The sequence below is a fragment of the Microcebus murinus genome, chromosome 8 (assembly GCF_040939455.1).
Source record: "Microcebus murinus isolate Inina chromosome 8, M.murinus_Inina_mat1.0, whole genome shotgun sequence".
Classification (NCBI taxonomy): domain Eukaryota; kingdom Metazoa; phylum Chordata; class Mammalia; order Primates; family Cheirogaleidae; genus Microcebus; species Microcebus murinus.
Window position 1 is genome coordinate 73,461,027 of NC_134111.1, and position 18,907 is coordinate 73,479,933.

Here is an 18,907-nt window from a genome sequence, read left to right on the forward strand (position 1 = left end):
CTATATTGGGCAAGACAGGTGGTAAAGATGGACAACAAGATCAATGGAACAGAAGAGAGACCCCTGAAAAAGACCCACAACTATAAAGACTATTGTCTTGCCTGAAAATCAATCACAGATCTAAATATAAAGCAAAAAAATATAAAACTTTTAGCAGAAAACATAGGAGAAAATCTTTTTATGTCTGGATTAGACAAAGATTTCTTCCATGTAACACCTTATAGATTATTATGTTAAATGAAATAATATGAGGAAAGCTCTTAGGAGAATACTCAATAACTGTAATTGCTTATTGTTAAATATATATGTGACTTTCAGGTTTATGAATATTTTTTAATTTGAACCTTATAATGACCATAGGTAGTAGGAAGGGATGATTAGCCTCATTTTTAGAGAATAAGAAACTGAAGTTCAGAGAGGTTAAGTGACTTAAATTATTCAAGGTCACTGTAATGGAAAAATGTTTATGTGGTTTCAAGTACTAGCATACTTGACTAACAGAAGCTTTAGCAACTATGGGTTCATTTCTCTCACACAGCAAAAGTCGTGTAGGGGGCATTGCTGGCATTGGTTTGGCAGCTACACGGTCAGGTCAGGTTCCAGGTCATGGCTCAAGGTACATGACTCCATGCTTGTGTTGACCTTCCTCTTAGGGGTGTAAGAAGGCTGCCACATGCCCACGCACCCATTCCAAGGAGGTACAGGCTTTTGTTCACATCTTCCTCTCACCAGGGAAGAGGCACCTCTGCTGGAAACCCCGCAGACTTCCCTTCCAGCTCACTGTCCAGAGGTGAGTTACAATTTCCACTCCTGGATTAGTTCTTCCCTTGAGATGGAATAATCTGCCACACACGTGAACAAAATCGGGGTTTTTATTACAAGGGAAAATGGAGGACTGATTCTGTTACCAACCTCTGCCACAGCCATACAGATGGCCATGGAGACGCCTGGACTCAAATTGGATTTTGTGACTTCCATTTCAGTTCACTTGCCACGACATAAAACCAGCCTAGCACTGTGGCACTGTGCTAGCCTTGGGATACAAGGATGAAAAGCCACATTCCCCAACCTCAAGAACTTATAGGTCGGGCGCGGTGGCTCACGCCTGTAATCCTAGCACTCTGGGAGACCGAGGTGGGTGGATCACTCAAGGTCAGGAGTTCGAAACCGGCCTGAGCAAGAGCGAGATCCCGTCTCTACTATAAATAGAAAGAAATTAATTGGACAACTAATATATATAGAAAAAATTAGCCGGGCCTGGTGGCGCATGCCTGTAGTCCCAGCTACTCTGGAGGCTGAGGCAGGAGGATTGCTTGAGCCCAGGAGTTTGAGGTTGCTGTGAGCTAGGCTGATGCCACAGCACTCACTTTAGCCTGGGCAACAAAGCGAGACTCTGTCTCAAAAGAAAAAGAAAAAAAAATTATAGATCACTGAGAAGACAGACAGCACTTATAAGAATAAGCAAGTAAAATGCCATTTGAAATCTGTGTGTGTGTGTATCCTATGTAGATATTACATCGGGTACATGGAGAAGGCTGGCTGGAGGAGTAAAGCCTCCCAGAAGAAGCAGCATTTGAAGGACGACTAGGCATTTGCCGGGTGGACTTGACCAAGGAGTGTGCAGTATGTTCAAAGGCACGGAGGAACGACAACATGGCATTTTCAGAGTTCCATGTTACTTTATTAATTTACAGCTTAAAAGGCAAGAGGTGAATAACAGGACTACCAAATATCGAGGGTAGACAGGGAGGCCGCATATATTCTGTAGGTGATGGGAAACAAAAAAATGCCTGTTTGATCAGGGAATCTCAATATAAGATTTGTAGAAGATGATTGGAAAGAGCATAATGAGGTTTTTAGTTAAAAGACATTTCTGTTTTTGTATAAAGTAACCTAGATCACAGCTGAGGTGACTGCATCCTTTGAAGGATGAGAATCAGAAAGGATGAAATTTCATCCTTTGAAAATGAGATGAGTTCAGTCTCATCTTTAGGTGCCCATGTCCCATGGAAGGTTTGACGCCCACCCTAAGATTCTGGCAAGTTTTCAGGAGCTGTATTCGTTTCCTAGGGCTGCAGTAACAGAGTTCCAACAAACTGTATGTCTTAAAATAATAGAAATTTCCTGTCTCACAGTTCCAGTGGCTAGAAGTCTGAAATCAAGGCGTCGGCAGGGCCATGCTCCCTCTGAAGCCTCCAGGGAAGAATTCTTCCCTGCCTCTCCTGCTTTTGGTGGCCCAAAGCATCCCTCGGTTTGTAATGGCCCAGCTCTAACTTCTCTGTCTATCTTCACGTGGCCTTCTTCTCTCTGTGCGTCTGTCCTCTCCTCTTCCGTAAGAACACTAATCATTGAATTTAGGGCCACCCTAAACCCAGGATGGCTTCATATTTAGATCCTTAATTATATCTACAAAAGACCCAATTTTCAAGTAAGGTCACATTTGCTGGTTCCAGGTGGACATGAATATTTGAAGGACAGTATTCAGCTCACTATTGGAGCTCAAAGTCTCATGGTTAATTTTGTCTCTAAGTTTCTGCTTATCTTAAAATCTTAATTTCGGATACATGTTCTCACTCATATCTTGGAGCTAAATAAGTTAAGCTTATAGCAGTAGAGAGTAGAACTGTAGTTACTAGAGGCTAGGAAGGTGGGTGGATAGGGAGAGGTCGGTAAACAGATACAAAATTACAGCTAGGGCCAGGCTTGGTGGCTCACACCTATAATCCCAGTGCTTTAGGAGGCCAAGATGGGAGGATTGCTTGAGGCCAGGAGTTTGAGCCCAGGCTGAGCAACATAGCAAGATCCCATCTCTACAAAATATTTAACAAATTAGCTGGGCATTGTGGTGCACACCTGTAGTCTTAGCTGCTTGGGAGACTGAGGTAGAGTTTGAGGTTACAGAGAGCTATGACTGGGCCACTGCACTGGCCAGCCTGGGGGACAGAGAGATACTCTGTCTCTAAAAAAATAAAAAATGAAAACAATTTCAGCTAGATAGGAGGAATAAGTTCTAATGTTCTATAGCACCACAGGGTAACTATAGTCAACAATAATTTATTATACACTTTTTAATAGCTAGAAGAGAGAATTTTGAATGTTCTCAACACAAAGAAATGATGAATGTTTGAGGTGATGGATATGCTAATTATCCCGATTTGATCATTACACATTGTGTACATGTATCTTATAGACATGTACTGAAATATCACTCTGGATCCCATAAATATGTACAATTATGTGTCAATTAAAAGTAAAATTTTAAAAGTCTTAATCTCACATCTCGTTTTCCATGGATACACTATTTTCTTTGCTGTATAGCAGCCCAGATCTAGAACTCGGTCCCCTTCCTTAATGTGCCCCAAACCCATCCACCCATGGTATTTATGAGCGCAGATGACCTTATGGAAGTTTTGGAGCAATGGGTGGTGCATCTCAGCAACACACACATACACTTAAGAGTATTAGGAATTCATGTCATTTGGTTAACCTGGAAATTTTTCATTCACAAACTTTCATCAGAACCCAGAACCCTTCTTGATGCCTGTTCCCCTTTCTCCTTATTTCTACCTACCCTGTTCTCTTTCTTTCTCTGGATTCCTCCCTCTGCTCCTCTCTCCAATTCTGATTAATTTCTTTCGAGGTTTGTTTGAATGGATTCACTGACCTTTCATATCTTGCCCTGAGGAGGTCATCTTCTATGTGTATCAAAGAGTCTTGCTAAATAAAAACAGCTCCCTCTAAAAGGCACCCAGGGGCCATCTGTCAAAATATTACTTGTTTCCCCCTACTATAAGGCAAAGAAGATAATAGCACAAAATTTGGAAACTTCTGTACATGGATTATAAAATCTACTTTTTGAAGGAGTTGAAAATTTTTATTTCAAATAAGTTCCACCATAATACATTTGGGAGGCTCATTTAGGTACTTAATGAGCTAAGGCATTGATTGGGATCAATGTTTTTATTGCCGCCTCACTAATAAGAAACAAACAGAAAATTTTGTAACTGTGTGTATGACATACTTATATTGTATATATGTATGTTTATATGTCTCTGTGTGTAATTAGTATGCATACATTTAATTCACATACATGTACGTATTATATATATTATGTATACTATCAGCATGTGCATATACTATGTACAATTAGTACTTTTTAATTAGTATGTGTATATATTATATATACCATATATGTGTATGTTATATGTATACTGTATTGTATATTATGTATACTGTTAGTATGTATGTGTACAATGTATAGTTCGTATGTATTTATTTGATTATGTGTGTATATTGTGTATATTATATGTATATGTGTATACTGTGTATGTATATTTATGTATATTAGTATGTGTTTATGTATATAATTAATATACAATTAATAGTATGTATTAGTAAATGCTTTGCACAGTAATATACATTGAGTACCTTATTTAATCTTCACAATTAGGAGGTAGCTATTGTTATTTCCTACATTTTTAGGAAGTGATAGAACTGTCTCTAGCAGTGTCCTTGCTTTTAACCCAATGATTATCATTGCCAAAGAACATATACTAAAATGTTAACGGTGGATATATTGGGGAGGAAGATAACAGTTGATTAAAATATGGTTTTCTGGACATGTTAAATTTTCTACAGTGAACATATAATACTTCTGTAATAGGAACCTGCTCCCCGCTCCCACCCATAAATGCTATAAAGAGACAATCATTCTAGTTTCATAACTGACTGAAAAATGCAGTGCCGTAATGGAAAAATGTCAACATTAAACTATAATAGGCAAGTGGCTGTTTCTCTCCAGTGGGAGCATGCCAAAGGCAGAAGTCCCCACAAATAGAGGGACCCACGCCTCTTTCTCCAAGGACTGGTTGTGGAACAGGGGTGCACAATTTTGGAACTCCCCACCCGCCAGTGTTTTGTGGAGATACACGCAAGTGGGTCAGATGCACAGACCAGGGGAGATGTGAGAGCTGGACTCAGGTGGTGAAGGAATGTGTGCTTTGGGGGTCCAAAGAGTGGTGATTTAGGGGAGCACCCACCCCTTCATGCAGAAAAACTGCGCTATGGGCAGAAAGATTCCAGCTCTGAGCCTTAGCACTCAGTGTTTAGGATCCTCCTCCAAAAACAGCCCTCCTGGTTTAGTGAGCCCACCCTGACCCTCATAACAGTGGCTTCCCCGAGTGGCTGGAAAAGCATTTTCTGAGTCATGCTGAGGCTTTGCAAAGCCTTTTAGGCTCCTACAACCTAGACACTGTCTTGCTCCTCCCCCCACCTCAGTGGTGGTGGAGATCTAGAAACCCCCTGGGAGCTTCAGGGTCTCTCCTAAAGCTTGGGACACTCAAGTATCCCACTTGGGGAGACTGGAGTCTACTATGGGCACAAAAGAACACCTTGGCAGGTGACTCTTTCATACAAACATCAACCCATGACAGGAAGAACAACACTATAGCAGATGATAGTATTGCCCAACTCAAGCAAACAGGGTGTGGCTGATTCGTATTCACAAGTACCACCTCCACCCACATCACAAATTAATCTGTGGGACGTAACACAATTCACACTGCTGGGAAGAGGTGAAGACAGCAGGAGAGAGGCAACCTTAGAGGATCATCATACCTGCTTGAACACCCAACAGGCAACTGACGACCAGCACTCTTCTCCCTGGCATGGTCGGGGATTGATCTTTGAGGACCTGGGGACAGGCCACAAGCCAGACACAGTATGCTCAGGACTGGATCGAGGGGCTAGATGAGAAGGAATCAGCAAAAGAACTCCGGAAGTATGAAAAATTAGAGTGAAAGGTCACCTCCATAGGGAAACAACAGCTCTTTACCAATGGATACCAACCAAAATCAAAATATTGAAATAACAGATAAAGAATTCTAAATTTGGATTTTAAGGAAGCTCAAGGAAATACAAGAGAAAATGGAAAACCAACACAAAGAAACCATAAGACTTATACAGGAAATGAATGAAAAAATCATTAAAGAAATCAAATTGTTAAAAAAAATCAAATAGACCCTCTGGAAATGAAAAATTCATTCAAGGAAATACAAAACATAGTGGAAAGTTTTAAGAATAGACTTATTCTTAGAATAAGTATATTCTTAGAATAAGAATAGAATAAGTCTATTCTTAAAACTTTCCACTATGTTTTGTATTTCCCTTTCCTTTTGTATTCCCTTCCCTTCCCTTCCCTTCCCTTCCCTTCCCTTCCCTTCCCTTCCCTTCCCTTCCCTTCCCTTCCCTTCCCTTCCCTTCCCTTCCCTTCCCTTCCCTTCCCTTCCCTTCTTCTGCCTGACAAGTTGGATGCATTTCTGTTTATCCTGTTGGGTAGACCCTTATTACTCTGTTTAGCTTCTTGAGCTATTATTATGTATGGACTCTGAGCTTTAGCTTTTGTGTGATTTTACACTGGTGGGTGTCTACTGTGCTGATCAATGTATAATGGAGATCTGAGTACTTCCTGCAGAGTCAGTCTGATCTTCTCCCTTGACCAGGCAGAATAAAGAATCTCAGAGCTTGAAGACAACACCTTTGAATTAAACAAGTTGGTCAAAGAGAAAGAACAGAGAAATAAGAGGAATGAACAAAGCCTACAAGAAATATGGGATTCTGTGAAGAGGCCAAACATAAGAATCAAAGGCAACCCCAAGAATGACGAAGAAAATACACAAGGGTTGGAAAACCTACTTGAGGGAATAATTGAGAAAAACTTCCCTGGTCTTCCTAGAAATTTAGATATCTAGGTACAAGAAACTCAATGAAGAGATCCATCATTAACAGGCAATCACCATGACACATAGTCATCAGATTGGCCTAAGTTAATATGAAAGAGGAACTCCTGCAAATTGTAAAGTGAAAAAAAATCAGGTAACTTACAAAGGAAAATGCAACAGGCTAACTGCAGACTTCTCAACTGAGACTTTACAAGCCAGAAGGTATTGGGGCCCCATCCTCAGTCTTCTTAAACAGAATAATGGCTGGCCTAGAATTTTGTATCCTACAAAACTGAGTTTCTTATATAAGGGTGAAATAAAGATCTTTGCAGACAAGCAGACACTGAGGGGATTTGTCAAGATCAGACTGACTCTGCAGGAAGTACTCAAATCTCCATTATACATTGATCAGCACAGTAGACACCCACCAGTGTAAAATCACACAAAAGCTAAAGCTCAGAGCCCATACATAATAATAGCTCAAGAAGCTAAACAGAGTAATAAGGGTCTACCCAACAGGATAAACAGAAATGCATCCAACTTGTCAGTTCTTTCAATAAAGGTGAATGCTTTGACTTCCCCACTCAAGAGACATAGGCAGGCTAAATGGATAAAATACACAAGCCAAGTATCTGCTGTCTCCAGGAAACACATCTAACTCACAAGGACTCATTTATACTCAAGGTGAAGGGATGGAAAATAATATTCCATTCAAATAGATATCAAAGTAGATATAGACATTCTCAAATCAGATAACATAGACTTCAAATCAACAATAGTAAAGAAAGACAAAGATGGGCATTATATAATGGTAAAGGGAGCAATTCAACAAGAAGGCATAACAATCCTAAATATTTATGCACCTAACACAGGTGCATCCAGATTCATAAAGCAAAACCTACTAGATCTAAACAAAGTCAAAACAACAGCATAGTAATAGCTGGGGATTTCAACATCTCACTGACAGAACTGGACAGATCCTCCGAGCAGAAAATAAACAAAGAAACACTGGACTTAAGCAGGACTGTAGATGGAAAATCTAGTGGGGGAAAACGTGTATTTTTTCACCTTAAGAAAGATTGTTCCATCTCACTGTGCTTTATTTAGCTAACCAACTCAAAACTATTTTGTACAAAAACAAAATTTCTACTCTTCTTATTCTCCCCTCATGGAATCAATATGAAATCCCAATCAAATTAGAACTCAGAAGATATTTTCATTCTATATACAAATAATAAATTTTAACTCTTCATCTAAAAAAAGTATAATTATATCATTACATAATATGCCGTGTAATGCTTTATATGATATAAATCATAGTCACATGTATTATCTCACTTAGTCCTTGCAATATAACTCTGTGGATTAGAAAGGGTAACTATAAGAAGGTATTATTATCCCCCTCCTTTTGTTTGTAAAATGAATGTCAAAGAATAAATTGACTCTCTACAATCATAAGGATTTGTTGTGTAAAATTTGGATTTAGTCAAAAAGTCACACTCAAGGATCCAGAAGGCCACACGTGGCCACAAGGCTGCAGGTTCCCCACCCCTGGCTGGACTTCAAGCTCCCTGGAGACTGGGGCCATATCTGAAATGTCAATGTAGCTGTATCTATAGCCCCCGCCCCCACAGATCACATGGTACGTGCTAAACAAATATTGGAATGAATGAAATCCACGGTGTTACTCTGAGTTGTGTCTTCTACCCATCGACCTCAAGTTCTGGCCAGCTGAAATGTAACCTTTTTCTTGCACTCCCTGCTTAGGACTGTCTTCTTATTCACCACCCTTAAAAGGGGTTGGATGCAAAAGTGGAGGTACTTCACAGAACCATTTAAGTGTTTGCATGCGCACATGTGTGTAGTAAAATACACGTAACAAAGTTCATTATTTAAACTGTACAATTTATGTACATTCACAATATTATGCAAACCTCAGCACTATCTAATTCCAGAACATTTTCATCACCCCAAAAACGAAACCCATATCCATTAAGGAGTCACTTCCTAATCCCCCATCCCCTCAGCTGCTGGTAGCTTTCTATCTCTATGGATTTGCCTCTTCTGGATATTTCGTATAATAGACTCACACAATATATGGCCTTTTGTGTCTGACTTCTTTAACTTAGTGTAATGTTTTTGAGGTTCATCCATGTGGTGGCATTTATCAGTATTTCATTCCTTTTCATGGCTGAATAAGAGTCCATTGGGTGGATATACGATTTAAACATTTTTTTTTTTTTGAGATGTTGTCTCACTCTGTTGCCCAGGCTAGAGTGTGGTGGTGTCATCATAGCTCACAGCAACCTCAAACTCCTGGGCTCAAGTGATCCTCCTACCTCAGTCACCTGAGTAGCTGGGACTATAGGCACGCACCACCACCATGATGCTCAGCTAAGTTTTCTATTTTTTGTAGAGACAGGGTCTCACTATGTCACTTAGGCTGATCTCAAACTCCTGACCTCTAGCGATCCTCCTGCCTTAGCCTCCCAAAGGGCTGAGATTACAGGCGTGAGCCACCACACCCAGCTCATTTAAGGATTTTTTTTCAAGGTGGAAAATGTGTCCTAGTAGGAAGAGAGTTTTGACTAGGGAAGAGGACACTCAAGCTTGACATCACTTGGATGCTCTCACTTAAAAGAGTTTGTTTTAGGAAGAGGCTGAGGCGTTATTCTCCATGTCTGTGGAGGACAAAATGAAAGGAAAGCAGTGAATAGGGGGCAGAAGAAATTGCTGACTGAGCTTATGGGAGAACTTCCGGATGATCTGGGCAGTTGAACCGGGAAAGCACCCCAAGGGAAAGCTGCAGAATCAGAATTACCAACCTTCAGAAAGAGAAGGGTCATCTCTTCACTCCAGGTATTTGTGGGGCACTTAACCACCCAAAAAAGCAGGGCTAGGCCAGGTGACATTTCAAAATCCCTCTCATGCTGTAAATCTAGGACCATGAGAAGGAAAACTCAGAGGATTGAAAAGTAAATCACAGAGGGTTTGTAAAGATACAAAATTGACCATTTAGGGAACTGCATAAGTAGCTTAAAATTACATAAATTGGCCATAATGTTAGAAGGGAGCATGTGACAATTTGACAGAAAAACAAATTAATTAATGGAATAAAACAGCAATTGATGGCATTGATTATAATTTATGGTGCAAAGAAAAAGGTCAACTCATCTGCTGGATTTTATTTGGGTTAATGATAATTATGTTTAGATAAAAAGAAATGAGACTCCTAATTGCAAGATAATGTCAGTTCTTCAGAGAACATCATTGTTATGCCGAACAACAACAAAAAGAGATAGAGTGAAAAGAAAGCAGTTATTATTTCCTTAATTTCAAACTCAAGTTAATATAAATTACATGGAGGGAAAAATTATCTATGAAGATTTAAAATATTGTAAACCCTCAAATCCGCAGACTTCGGCATCTTAGGAAAAACACCCACCAGTGCTTTCAAACTAGTTTTAAGCCTTAATCCCTGTATGCTTAAATAAACATTGCACACACAGATGAAGTGTGTGAAGCAGGCTCTGCTTTAAGAGGGGAAAGATTACATTTCTGTGTTTACCCAAGAGCTGACTAAAACACATTCCATTTGGCTGGGACACATAGAAATTAGTTTTAGAAACTGGAAAGGGAACTTTCTGTCTTTTAACATAACAGGCTGAATGTGGTGTATATTTTACAGATATCATGAGAAGTTTCTCTCTTCCACCTTTCCTGAGCCATCAAAGAGGTGATTATGTGAACGAAAAAACACAGTAACATGTCACATTCCATTTACATCCATTTATCAAATCCAGGAAGAAGCCTTCGCACTTTCTGGACTAGTGAGCACCACTGGACCAGTATAAAAAGCTGAGAAAGGGAGAATTTTCAAGGAAAACACACATTAAAAATGAGAACTCCCCCAGAATCATTTTATTTTTTTTTTTTGGTACATGCTTTTATGTTTATGGACTTAGATTCTCAAAAACCAGTTCAGGGTAGCAATGTGGCTTTTGGGGACCTTAGGCACCTTTGCCTTCGTGGCCCCCATCCTTCATTAAAAAGACATTTTAAATTATACATTTCAGGGGGGGCTGTGTTTGTACAGAGATGACTATAATCCAGGCTGGTTTCATTATCATGTATTCATTATTATTATATTCAATCGTTTCTTCTGATTTTAAAAGAAAGAAAAATTAAACCATTTTCCTGGCCCCTGGAAGTTTTGTGGGCCATAAATCTGTGTCTCCTGTGCCTAATGGATACATCAGCCCTGAGGCAGGCAGTCAACGAACAGCCTGTATGGTGCGCAGAGATCTGAACGAGGCCCTGGGGGAACAGGAAGCCCTGTGAGATGTAACAGAAAATGCAGTTGGATTGGGGGAACGAATTCACAGAGGGGTAAGGAGCTGAGAATTATTGCAAGACAGTGAGAGGTACGAGGAGGGTGGGAGGGACAGACGGAGGTGAGGCGAAGGGTAAGGAATGTGGAGGCAGCAGATTAGGTAAGAAGTTATTGCTGCATCCAAGTTAAAGTTTTAAGGGCCTGAGTAAGCCCGATGACATTGAAATGGTTAATTAAGAAGGAAACAGACTTGAGAAAAAGGACACAGAGAACAAGGAAGGGGAAGAAGTCCTCTATGATGTCGTGGTATTAGATGGCATCTCAAACCTCAATTCTTAAAGGTTTTATGGCACATTAGTATGATTTTCTTGGGTGTTGGCCTTCAATATTTCATTTAAAATGTTCTCTCTTTATTTCCTGTTCCCAGAAAAAGACAGAGCCAGACTTATAAGTATAATTAAAATGTGATTTCAATTGAGCTATGTGACCATGTTTCCATCGTGTTCTCAGCAGCCATCTCATCCCCCTCACCCCCGACACATTGCGTTTGTAAAATATGGGAATGAAGTTTAAAAGATTGGTTCAAATTCATGTTCTGGCCCTTTAAAATCGCAATGGCTTGGTCCAAGTGCCTTTGCCACCCATCACACTCTAGGCAGTCCCCTAGTAACAGGTACTGACCCATTTGAGTGGAAATTGAAATCGGCATTTCAATACTATTTTTGGTTTGGTTTCAAAGCCATGTGCTTCTTCCTCTAAAACTGTCACCAGTCACAGTGGTAGCTTGGAGTACTTTGGAATAACCTTCCAGATATTTTTAGTGTTTTCACTGTGAAAATACCAATGTTCCAAAAGGGAGATGAGAGTGGAAAATCCAGATCCAGAAGATGCTCAGTGATGTGTGCAATATGACCAATTATTTAGGGACTAATTCCCCAGACCCTGTACCAGGAAATCCATATGTGATGAAGATGGCACATGTCATCAAAGAACTCACAGTCATTGGAGAAGAGAACCAAGCATGTAATGTAATATGAGTTCTGTCCGGAAAGTATTCAGTCTTTGTTAACATAACGAGAATGGTTTGCACGACATGGATGTAACCTGGCAGCCAAGGTGAGTGGACTGGAATGCGCATGCCTGAACAACGATGGCTCCACTGTACTAGTCAGTGTTGCGATAGACGCCATTGAGCGAGCATGTGTACTGTGTGGCCGTCACGTTCAAAATGACTGAGCGAGTAGAGCTAAGTTTTAAAGGATTTGTTAGAATCAACAAAGTGGACAAGAGGCGGAAGGGAAAAGCTCTGGCAGACCCACAGCAGCATGAAGGCACATGGAGCTCCTGGGGACTGGCAGGTGGTTCTGCTCAGTAATGAGGTCAGGAAGTGGAGCAGCTACTTACTCCCTTTCAGGCTAGCCATCTACCAGTACATCTAGTTTTTTAGTCATGAACGTGTGGCCACACCTGAGGACTGCCACTTACTTACTGGTTCTAGCATGCAAGTGGGAGCCCTGGTCTCAATGAGATAGATAGCAGTGACGGCAGTGATGGCAGGGGAAAAGGTGAGTGAGGAAGGAGCGGAAGCCAGCAGAGGTGTAAGTTCGGGAGCTGTGCTCTGGGCAGGTTGACGTTGCCTGTTCTGTTCTGAGAAAGAGGAGATGGAACCTGGAAGAGACAGGTTTGAGGAGAGAAGAGGAAGTTTGAAACAACTGCTGCTCATTTATGCCTTTGTGTCCTTGTGTATCCAATTTTCCCTAATTAAAATGATTTCATTGTAATTCTCCTTCTGCTCCTTGCTACCTGATCTGGAATCTGTTTTCATTCCCTCGTATCAAATCTCCACTGCACAGGCTTCCTTGACCACTGGGACGAGCTCCCCTTTCTCTGGATTCTTACTGCCGGTCGTCATACACAGCTTTGCTTTGTGTTGTGTCATGTCTATGGTGCCATCAATCATGATGCTAAAATAAGAAAACTAAAAAATATAAAGGGTTTTAGAATACCTGGACCTATGAATACCTTGGATATTCAACCTCTAAGCAACTTTCAACCTTTCCTCAACTGTATGATCATTCGCTGTCTTGAAAAGTTATGACAATTCAGAGAATGCATATAAAGTGCTTAGCATTGTGCTGGGTGCATCATGGGTATTTAATTAGTGGTAGCTTTTGGTTTTATCACTATAATAAGTAGTATACTCTTAGTAATTACTCTCAATTGAGGTTGATCCAGTGCCCAAGGTCTCTGTACACTGTAATCCTAGACCAAGGTGTCCATCAGTAGGAAGTTCCTTTCCATGGCCCCCTTGATGCCTCAGTGACCATATCACCTCCTGGTCCTGGAAGGACATCATGGTCCATTCTGGTTTTAGACTAATGGTTCTAAAGTCTGAGATGCTGAATGGAAGCTCCATGAGGGCAGGGACGGAGCCTACCTATAGATAGGGTCCAGCACAGCGAGAAACATAGAGGGGGTACTCAATGCATACTTATTCGTTCAATAAGTAAAAAAATGAAATGAATGAATGGATGAATGAATGAAAGAGGACTTACCTTTGGGAAAAAGCAGTTCCCTTTCCCTTTATTTCCACTCGGGTTACTGAAACATCCCTGCCCTCACAAAATTTAGCGCTTGTGTGCTTAAATCTTTATGCAACTTAACTCCTCATTTATTTTTTTTTTCGTCACTTTAGTTCTGACAGAACAGGTAGTAAAAAGCAAAGGAAGATCTTTAGGGGAAAACAGGACTCTTAACCTTTTTGAAAAGGCTCTCCAGTATGCCAAGTGCACGTTCAGCTCCTACCTGTGCTTCAGCAGGCAACAGAGACACAAAAGCTGGGTCTGTGTTCTTGCTCCACAAAGCACCTGATTCATGAGACAGCTTTGCAGGAATTTAATTAGTGAAGGAATGTGCAAAGCTTAAGTGCTTCAGATGCCATTAACCATTGGGGAGGGAAGAAGGAGGGAGGGAAGCCTAACAGATGTTTGATTCAGCCTCGTTCCTGTGAAACAGATCGTTGCACACATCGTTTTTCTATTTGGGTAGTTCTTGGGTAAATCTTCTTAATGATATTTCATTCTTTCAGGATCCTGGCTTCACATGTGTCCAGTTTAAAGCAAAGAGAAACGCACCTTCTGCCTCATGAGGGGAAATAAGCGGATGTTTCTTTTTTAAAAAATCTGGTTATTTCAGGATTGCTTTTCTAAAGTCATTATTTCAACGCATTGAGTGACTGTTGATCCCTGAGTTGAATGAACATGAATCTTTAGTTTTAGAAAGTTAAACTGTGGTCATTTTGTGAAGGAACTGCATGTTTTGGTTTTCATGGCTGAAAGTGTTTAATAGCACTTGACTCCTTTTAAATCGATCACCATTTTGTGCACAGGAAAGTATTCTGCGAGGGTGTCAGCCTGAGTGGCCAGCCATCAGGACAGCTCCGGCCCTGGGCTGGCAGTAAGGACCTTGGCTGGCCTCAGAGGCACTGTTGCCAGCGTAGATGAGCTGGATGCTAACTAGCTGAAATGGACGGCATTTGCTGCTCTTTCAACAGAACTAACAACTGCCTTTTTACAGATAGGAACAAGCTACTAGATGTTGTCATAGAAATAAGAAATGCAAGAGGCTCGAGGCCATCTGATTTATCTTTCTACCAGCTCCTGTTTGCAGACTATTTGTCAGTGCCCATGCCAAGTTCTTCTCTGTTGTTAACATCGTAGGATACTTCAATTCGGGGTGATAGAATTAGAAAAGGAAGAAAAAAATGCATACCAACTAGACTTGCTTTAAATTCCACATGTAGGTTCCAACCGACTTTTGACTATTCTAAAGAGCAAGTTCCTAGAACTTTTCTGTGTGTGAAGGTGTTAGTGTAATGGTGCTCAGCAACTGATTGCTGGCAGGCCTAAATTACACTCTTTCAAAGCATCATACTAACCACTCGATGATGTGAGATGAAAAAAAGAAAATCAGCAAAGCAGGCTTCCTGTCTTGGTCTCCTTGATTTCTGGACCTCTCCACTCCAAACGCTTAGAAATTAACACTTAACTACCTCCAAGTTTGCTTTATACCCTTTTCTAAGTTTAACCATTCCCATACATAACAGTGAATTGTCATTAGAGTAATTGACACTATGAATAAAAAAATTTTCCAATATTTGGATGCAACACAAAATGTTTCATACAGCCAGTAATATTTCTTCCATAGCCCTTCCCTTTCAATATTTTTTAATTGCATTGAGTATTTTTAAATTTACTCATTCATTCAACCAACAACTATTTGTTGAGTGTCTACTCTCTGTCAGACTCCAGAAAGATAATGGAGAATAAGACACCATTTCTGCATTCATAGTGAAGTTGGCAAGCATTCAGAGAGAGAAAAGGAGCTGAAGCAGGGCTGGAGCTACCTGCACAGAAGTCACAGAGAGTTGTCAGGATCAGGGTCTTCACGTACAGTTGTGTTGGTTGTGCACTAACGGGGTTCCCCAGTACAGTTGTGTTGGTTGTGCACTAACGGGGCTACCCAGTACAGTTGTGTTGGTTGTGCACTAACGGGGTTACCCAGTACAGTTGTATTGGTGGTGCACTGATGGGATTGCCCAGGCAAAGGGGCCAGCAGGCTTTGCACCAGCCTGAAAATGTCTCCAATGGGAGGAAGGAAGCCTTTTCTTAAATCTCACAAAGGTATTATACAGCGAACCAGTCAGGATACAAACATCCTTTACTAACCAAAGTTTTAGGTAATTCCATTTCATATTTCTGTACTAAAATCTTTGAATCTTCAAATTTTTATATTATGCTTGCTAAGTTCAATATCCCGGAAACAAAAGAACACAAGTCTCGTAGAATTTGCAGACAGGTCTATGGAATGATTAAATTAGTACGGTAAAGAGGAAATTGGATTTGTTCCACCCTTTTAATACTGCATATGGATGAGGAGCAACACCTCTATCCCCCTCCCTCAACTAGTATCAGGAAAAGCCAGCTGGCGAGGTTACCTGGGCAATTTGCTGAGTCTTTCGAAAAGGAAACAAAGCCAAATCACATTCAAACACATTACATTTTAAATCAATATAGACAGGTTAAAAAAAAAAAAACTTTAAAAAGAGCACAGCCTTTTAAGAATAAATCTTGAAGCAAACTATCTCTCAGTAGACATGTTTTTATTTCAGTGTTTCCTGAACAATTGAAGAAGAGCCAAGGTAAGGCTACCTTCCTGGAAAAAGTTTTAAATATCAACACATCAGAGTTTTGCTAGTTTTTTTTTTTCAGTGTTTTAAAATTATTTAGCATCAATCTTCTCTTTTTTATCCACAAATTTCTCTATTTTCTAGGAGATATTAGTTTGTCAGCCGTGCGTGTTTTTGGAAGGGCACCCAATAGTTAGCGAGGGATTACTGCATTCAACGCCCTAAGTGCAGATGGGCGCTGCTTGTGTCGACTGCTGTTTGTCACTCTGTCCAAATAGTCTCAATTACTTGTTGGAGTGTTATCTGGAAAGCAAATCCTGTGTCTGTGGACGTGCAAAGAAACGTTCTGGACCTACTCTGCTGAAGTAGGTGGGATCAGATTTGGACAACTGTAACCCAGTAGATGGGAACATTCCCACGGAGACCTGACACAGGCAGGTCGGGTCCTCTGCTCGCCCATGTCCCAGAGCAGTGCTGCAGCCCTGGGCAAGTGGCCGGCTGCCCTCTCAGGAGGACCAACCAGGGATGGAGTCTTGTGTCCCCTGCCTATTGTCTGGCTGGTTTTTCCTTTCTATCGCTCTTGCATCTCCCTAATTTCTATCGAATGCTTAATTCATGCTCACTGATTTCCAAAGCCAGTTAGTAGAGAAATCAAAATTCAAAACTCTTTGAAGGGAATCATGTTCTCTTTATAAAAACTATAGGGCTTTTGTGAAGGGATCATTGAGCGTGCTTTGGGGGGTTCCATCCAATCTGCTATGTTTTAAAACCATTGCCTCTGAGTAGTGAAAACAGTTTCTTTAAAACCCATTATTCTCCCTACTGGGAGTTACAGAGAAGTGTATCTTGCCCTCCTCTATCTTTTCTAGGCAGGACCCTAAACATTTTTTTTTTCTTTAGAATCATTTTATTAAATCATAAATGTACAACAGCTTCTTAACTCTACACACGCACTTAAATTTTTTTAAGGAAAAACGTTATGTCTTATTACACCATGATCCTGGCTAATAGCTTTACAAAACTTTAAGAAAAATCTTAGCAAAGGTTTCACATGTCACCTGAAACTTACGAATTTAACATTATCAAAGAAGGAATGCTTCTACACTCTTACAAAGACCACTAGAAAGAAACAACAATTAAAAAGCTAAGAAACTGTCTCAAAGGCATTTTTTTTACAATCCTTCCTCCACAGTAAGGTAATGTTATTAAATAGCATTATGGTTATGGTATGGTATTTCTGCAATACAATTTTATCCACAGGATCATAGTCATCAAAAGTAACAAAGCCAAAGCCTCTTTTCATTCCAGACTGCCTATTAGTAACTATCTCAATGGTATCGATTTTTCGATACTCCTCAAAGTAATCTCTAAGGTGATGCTCCTCAGTATCTTCCTTAATTCCACCAACAAACAGCCTCTTCACAGTTACATGAGCCCCTGGTTTTCCAGACTCCTCTCTTGCTACAGCACTTTTTGGCTCAGCCACTCTCCCATCAATCGAATGAGGTCTTGCAGCCATGGCAGCATCAACCTCAGCCATGGATGAAAAGGTTACAAAACCAGATCCTCTTGATCGTTTGCTTGCAGGATCTCTCATGGCCACACAGTCTGTAAGTTTTCCCCATTGCTCGTAGCAGTTCCTCAAAGTTTCCTCTGTGGTTTTAAAGCTTAAGCCACCAATAAAGAGTTTACAGTTCCTTTTCTCTCTCCATCACAGAGTCAGTCTCTTCAGCCTGATTTCCTGCAGCCGAGCGAGATGACAGAGATCTCCGTGGACGAACATGAGCTGGACTCGTCCTGACGCTGCAGTAAGAACTGCCACTGGTGGAGAAACAGCACCGCTAGGAGCACCTCCACCCGGGACCCGGCGCTGCTGCTACTGGAGACCCTAGAAATGTATTCATAGAAGCTCCTACTGCATTTCTGTGTAGGGGACAGGGGCCTGTCTCATTCTCCCTTAGGATTGTTAGGAATGATACTGCTCCCAGCCAGTATCATTCTGTGACCCGGACAAGTGGGCTGCTCAGCCCCAAGCCTCAGAAGGCCACGCACTTGAGTGCACCGTCCTCAAAGGAGATCCCCCTCAGGCGCAGGAAACCGGCTGGGGCGGGTAGTGCCATCTGAGTAGAGAACCAACTGCAAGGCCAGGTGGAACCCAGGGGGCCCATTTCCACTGTCCCCGTCAGGGTGCTCTCCAACTCCCAACCCCCTGTATGGGATTGAGCAGATGCCCTGAGGGGCTTCATGAGTCTCACTTATGGGGATGTCCCAGCCCATTGTCAGTGGGATTCTGGGATGGCCACCTGGCCCGCACATCACAGCCACTGGACCATAAGGCATTTCCTTCACAGGATCATGCAAGACTGGGCCACCAGAATGGTGCTGATGTACTGATCTGGGGTGACTTTCACCGATGTCAGACCCAGGATGAGATCAGGGTTCTGAGCTCTGGATGGTCTGCTGCCCACTTTGGCCTAGAGTTGCATTTGTGGGCCCCTGTTGGCTCTCACCCATTTGCGTTCTGACCCTGGTGCCACCTCAGTCTCCCGCACCCAAGGGGAAAATGTGGCTCAGGTATCTGTTACCCTGCCTGCCCTCTCTGCTGTGGGTGCCAACAACAGTCACCCTACTCTCTTCACAGGCTCCATGCCTCCCGTCAGGCAGGCC

At 41.4% G+C, this 18,907-nt stretch overlaps 1 pseudogene; it reads right to left on the reverse strand.

Moving 5' to 3' along the window:
- Positions 1 to 17,967, reverse strand: part of LOC105856898 (heterogeneous nuclear ribonucleoproteins A2/B1 pseudogene) — a 43,319-nt pseudogene extending 25,352 nt beyond the window's left edge.
- Between the last annotated feature and the right edge of the window lie 940 nt (positions 17,968 to 18,907).